The sequence below is a fragment of the Mustela lutreola genome, chromosome 2 (genome assembly GCF_030435805.1).
Source record: "Mustela lutreola isolate mMusLut2 chromosome 2, mMusLut2.pri, whole genome shotgun sequence".
Lineage (NCBI taxonomy): Eukaryota > Metazoa > Chordata > Mammalia > Carnivora > Mustelidae > Mustela > Mustela lutreola.
This window is the reverse complement of record NC_081291.1, coordinates 115,400,359-115,406,047: the sequence shown is the minus strand read 5'-3', so window position 1 is coordinate 115,406,047 and position 5,689 is coordinate 115,400,359. Positions and strand designations below refer to the sequence as shown.

The 5,689-nt window shown below is 40.8% G+C and overlaps 1 pseudogene; it reads right to left on the bottom strand.

The window, feature by feature from the left end:
• Window positions 1-2,806: 2,806 nt before the first annotated feature.
• LOC131826068 (U2 spliceosomal RNA) lies at window positions 2,807-2,909 on the bottom strand (annotated as a pseudogene).
• Window positions 2,910-5,689: the final 2,780 nt, after the last annotated feature.

Here is a 5,689-nt window from a genome sequence, read left to right as displayed (position 1 = left end):
CAGTGGCTTAACCCACTGAGCCACCCAGGCATCCCATCAACATTTTTTGATTTATTGCGTAAGTTGAATTCTAGGAATTCTGGTGGCACTCAAGAAGGGTTTGGTAAACAAGTCAATAATCACTCCTGAAATAATAGTGCCTCCCAGTGTGTACAAAACACCTTAGCTAACATACTAGTTGTTTGGTTGCCTTACACACTGCCTCACAGTTTGAGAACTCTGAGTTCCTTGACTTTGCTCTCATATATGGTTTCTGGTAAATGGATCTCAGGGTGGAATGAATCTTTGTTTAGGCGGTGGCATTTTCCAAAATGCATAATTTTTACAGCAGAGAAGGAGGCATTTGAAAGAAGGACGAACTTCAGGACAAGGGAGGCAGGCTAAGAATGAGTTATTCCTGCAAGGGATTCCTGTGCTGGGATTAACTTTAGGGGCTTTTTTTGGACTTTGGCTGAGCATTTTTTTAGGTTTGCTCTTCTTACAATGTTGTAATTTCCTTAGTTTTCCTGAGCCCTTTATCATAGTCTTTTGTGGAAGGGTTGGGGACAAGAAAGGAATAGGGCAATCAAATAAGGTGAGGCTTGCCTCACATCAACCACTTATTTTGTGGAGAGGAGGGAGTGAATTATGGGGCTAGTATTCCATAGAGTCTGGTGGGGAACAGGTGGTCTGGAAAAGCTGGGAGAAGTTGCCGAGCTGCCGAGCTGCTCCACTCATGCAAGGGTCACCTGGCGTGACCTAAGACAGAACCTTTGCTTTTCCAGTATTTTTTATGGAAGAAACGGACCCTTAAAAGAGATAGGAGGAATTGGAAAGTTGGGGTACACAGCATATTTGTAAAAAAAAAAAAATTGGGACCATAAAGAATATCCAGCATTTGCCCTGCTTTCTCAGATAAGTTGAATGTCATAAAATATAGTTTGTAAATGTGAAATTTTATTATTATTATTATTATTATTATTATTTTAGAGACCACCAGAGCATGGGGGAAGGGGCAAAGAGAATCTTAAGCAGGGCTCCATACTGAGGGGGGTTTGATCTCACCACTCTGAGGTCATGACCTGAGCCAAAATTAAGAGTTGGTCACTTAACTGACTGAGCCACCCAGGTGCCCCCATAAATGTGATTTTTATATGGATGCATAATCTTCCATTATATGGATGTTCCTTAGTCCGTCTGGGCTATTGTAATAGAATATCACAGACTGGGTGACTAACACAATAGAAATTTATTTCCCAGTTCTGGAAGCAGGGAATTCTAAGACCAGGGTGCCAACACAGTCCAGGACTGGTGAGAACTCTCTCCCTGGTTTGCAGATGGCCATATTCTGGCTGGGTCTGACTTGGTGGAGAGAGAGTGATCATGTCCCTTGCATCTCTTCTTATGAGGGCACTGATTCCATTCACTAGGGCTCTACCCAACCACGTCACAAAGGCCTCACCTCCAAATACCAACACATTAGTCATTAGGCTTCAATAATAAATGAAATTTGGTGAGGGGACACAAAATTTTAGTTCACAGCGGGGTGTCACAGTGATTTGTTACAATAATGTTTATACCCAGAAATGAGACATGTTGGCAGATGTGTATATAGACAGGGCAAAATGCCTGACTATTGGCTATTTTGGGGAATGGTGTCAGAGCCCAAAAAACTTGGAAGTCTCCATGCGGGGCTGTTTGGCTGAGTATTAATGACAGCTGGAGGATGGAGATGAAGAGAAGGCCTCCCAGATTCACAGATGAGTTTGGACAATGTTATTAACAGAGTAAACTGTAAAACCCAAGCTTATGAAAGTGTAACTGTTTTCTGTAACTTGAATTTGTAGAAAACTTCCTTAATATTCTGGTCGTGTGTACACACAGGTCTTGACTAGCGGAAGTCTAGCAAAGGTCGAGTCAGGGCTCAGTTAAGAGTTGAAGTAGAAAAAAAATAAAAAATAAAAAAAAATTAAAGTAGCCGTTTTTTACTCAGATTCATGCATTCCTCTTGACGTATTCCCAGTAAGATCTTATCTGGTTCACAGTCTTGATTCCTTGGCAAGCACGTTTATTTTGGTAAACAGGAATACATTACATCCGAATCCTGAAGACAAAGATCTTACTGTCTTCCTTACTCATGATAAAATCCCAGCCACAAAACAAGGAAGCATGACTTCTGGTATTCAAATGAAGAAAAGTTCTATTGAGTTGCTTTCCCGCCCTGGAAAACTTTCCCTCAGAGAATAATTTCATGACGGGGAATTCTGTGAGGAATAATACAATGCTGCAAATGTCCTCATGCCAAACTGCTTTCAACAAGGCAGTGTTTTCTCTGGAACTGGAAATCATGACGCAGCTCAGGCAGAGCTTGCTCCCTGTCTTCAGTCATAAAAGAGAAGGCGCATTGAGTGGAACTCAGGTATAACAGAGGTTTAAGATACTCATAAGTAACAACTGAGTCAAAGATCAGATGATTTGTCCAGATTTCCCCTATTTAACAAAAGAGCATATCATTATACCCCATCTTTTCCTATGATGGAGAAGTCTCACACACAAAAAAAATCTGCACTTTTTGAGAGAGATGGCTTCAAAATGTGTAGGGAATGATGGTCCCCACAGCGAACATGTGAACCTGTCATTTCCTTTGCTGTTCACTTGTCTTTCTTTCTTTCTTTCTTTAAAGATTTTATTTATTTGACAGAGAGAGATCACAAGTAGGCAGAGAGGCAGGCAGAGAGAGAGAGAGAGAGGAGGAAGCAGGCTCCCTGCTGAGCAGAGAGCTCGATGCGGGGCTCTATCCTAGGACCCTGAGATCATGACCTGAGCCAAAGGCAGAAGCTTAACCTACTGAGCCACCCAGGCGCCCTCACTTGTCTTTCTGATAAGAACAGATAGTACACTTGATCTTAGCCAAAAGGCCGAGAAGCGATTCACTTGTCTTTCTTAATGTGAGTTTCTCTCCTGAGGGTTAGTATTATAAAGATAGGTATTTTGCATTCAATATAGCAAATGATGGCAACTGTTTTGTGTATATTCAAAATTCTTTTTTTTTTAAGATTTTATTTATTTATTTGAGAGAGGGATTGTGAGAGAGAGCATGAGAGGGGAGAAGGTCAGAGGGAGAAGCAGACTCCCCATGGAGCTGCAGCTGGGAGCCCGATGTGGGACTCAATCCTGGTACTCCGGGATCATGACCTGAGCCGAAGGCAGTTGCTTAACCAACTGAGCCACCCGGGCGTCCCTATATTCAAAGTTCTTAGAAAGGGTGGTTAAGGGTAGTTCTAGTAGATTTGGCTATTGCCTAAAGCACTGTGGCACAGAGGACTGGAAGGTCCTGTTATTTCCTTTGTATTCTTTGTATTCTTGTTGCTAGGTTGGCCCCATGACTAGGTCCGGGCAAAGGAGCAGAGGCAGGGTATCCCTTCCAGGCTGAAGTAATGAAGTGTCTGTTGCCCCTTCCCACACACTGGACTCTCCTTCCATGAGGAGAGGGGAAGCCAAATGTTAATAACGAATCATGGGAGGAGAGCCTCCTTAGAGAGCTCTTCAACTTACATCAGACTGTGACATGTGCAAGAAATAAACCTTTGTTTTGTTAAGATTTATGGTGTTATGAAAAGTCTGGGATCATTTATTCTTGTGCTCGCATTTCTTATCCTTTAGAAATCATCTTCCCACCTCCACTGTCAACTGTCCGATAAACTCAGTTCTCTATCCATGCTTTCTCAAGACAGAGCACACTAGTTCCTGGTTGCAGTCCTGGAAATAAACATGTAATTGTTGAAGAGCCCATCTGAGGTCAAGGTTTTTCATTCAAACTCTCAGTTTCAAGTTTTTCATAAATTGGTAAGAGGGTTTATCCTGCCAAGAAGTGATCTTTAAAATATTTCATGTATGATTTTGGGGAGTAATATGGTAACATTTCCTGATTCTTGAATTATATAATTAAATTAAATATCTCAATTTCACTGGGCTCTGAAATGAATTCTCTCCCTTTCAGGTGCCTCCAAGATACATTTGGGAAACCTTCTATTCTTTCAGGCTAGATTCTGAGGCATGTATAATTATGAGATGGCCTGGAAATGTAAAACATTTATATTGTTTCCATCCATCCATTTAGCCTTTCAACAAAAACGTATCGATCACCTACTATTACACAGGATCTGTGGTGGGCGAGTAGAACTGTGTTATCCAGTTTTGAAGCCACTGGCCACATGTGGCTTTTTAAAGTTAAATTCAAATTAATGTAAATAAAATAATTTGATTCTTCTGTCACACTAACCACATTTCAAGTACCCAATAGTTACACATACTTTATTGGACAACACAAAAGAACATTACTCTCATTCAGAAAGTTCTACTGGACAACGTTTACCTAGAGGGAAGACAGACATTTAATCTCATAATTTCCCTTTATCATAATAATTGTTTCCATAAAAAATTATAAAATGTGGTTGAAAGTTAAGAAAGGAGGTGCTTCAGAAATCAGTTGCATTTCTCTACACCAACAACAAGACAGAAGGAAGAGAAATTAAGGAGTCAATCCCATTTACAATTGCACCCAAAACCATAAGATACCTAGGAATAAACCTAACCAAAGAGGCACAGAATCTATACTCAGAAAACTATAAAGTACTCATGAAAGAAATTGAGGAAGACACAAAGAAATGGAAAAATGTTCCATGCTCCTGGATTGGAAGAATAAATATTGTGAAAATGTCTATGCTACCTAAAGCAATCTACACATTTAATGCAATTCCTATCAAAGTACCATCCATCTTTTTCAAAGAAATGGAACAAATAATTCTAAAATTTATATGGAACCAGAAAAGACCTCAAATAGCCAAAGGGATATTGAAAAAGAAAGCCAAAGTTGGTGGCATCACAATTCCGGACTTCAAGCTCTATTACAAAGCTGTCATCATCAAGACAGCATGGTACTGGCACAAAAACAGACACATAGATCAATGGAACAGAATAGAGAGCCCAGAAATAGACCCTCAACTCTATGGTCAACTCATCTTCAACAAAGCAGGAAAGAATGTCCAATGGAAAAAAGACAGCCTCTGGGGTGCCTGGGTGGCTTAGTGGTTTAAGCCTCTGCCTTCGGCTCAGGTCATGATCCCAGGGTCCTGGGATCGAGCCCCACATCGGGCTCTCTGCTCAGCGGGGAGCCTGCTTCCCCCTCTCTCTCTGCCTGCCTCTCTGCCTACTTGTGATCTCTCTCTATCAAGTAAATAAATAAAAATCTTAAAAAAAAAAAAAAAGACAGCCTCTTCAATAAATGGTGCTGGGAAAATTGGACAGCCACATGCAGAAAAATGAAATTGGACCATTTCCTTACACCACACACAAAAATAGACTCAAAATGGATGAAGGACCTCAATGTGTGAAAGGAATCCATCAAAATCCTTGAGGAGAACACAGGCAGCAACCTCTTCGACCTCAGCCGCAGCAACATCTTCCTAGGAACAACGCCAAAGGCAAGGGAAGCAAGGGCAAAAATGAACTATTGGGATTTCATCAAGATCAAAAGCTTTTGCACAGCAAAGGAAACAGTTAACAAAACCAAAAGAAAACTGACAGAATGGGAGAAGATATTTGCAAACGACATATCAGATAAAGGACTAGTGTCCAGAATCTATAAAGAACTTAGCAAACTCAACACCCAAAGAACAAATAATCCAATCAAGAAATGGGCAGAGGACAT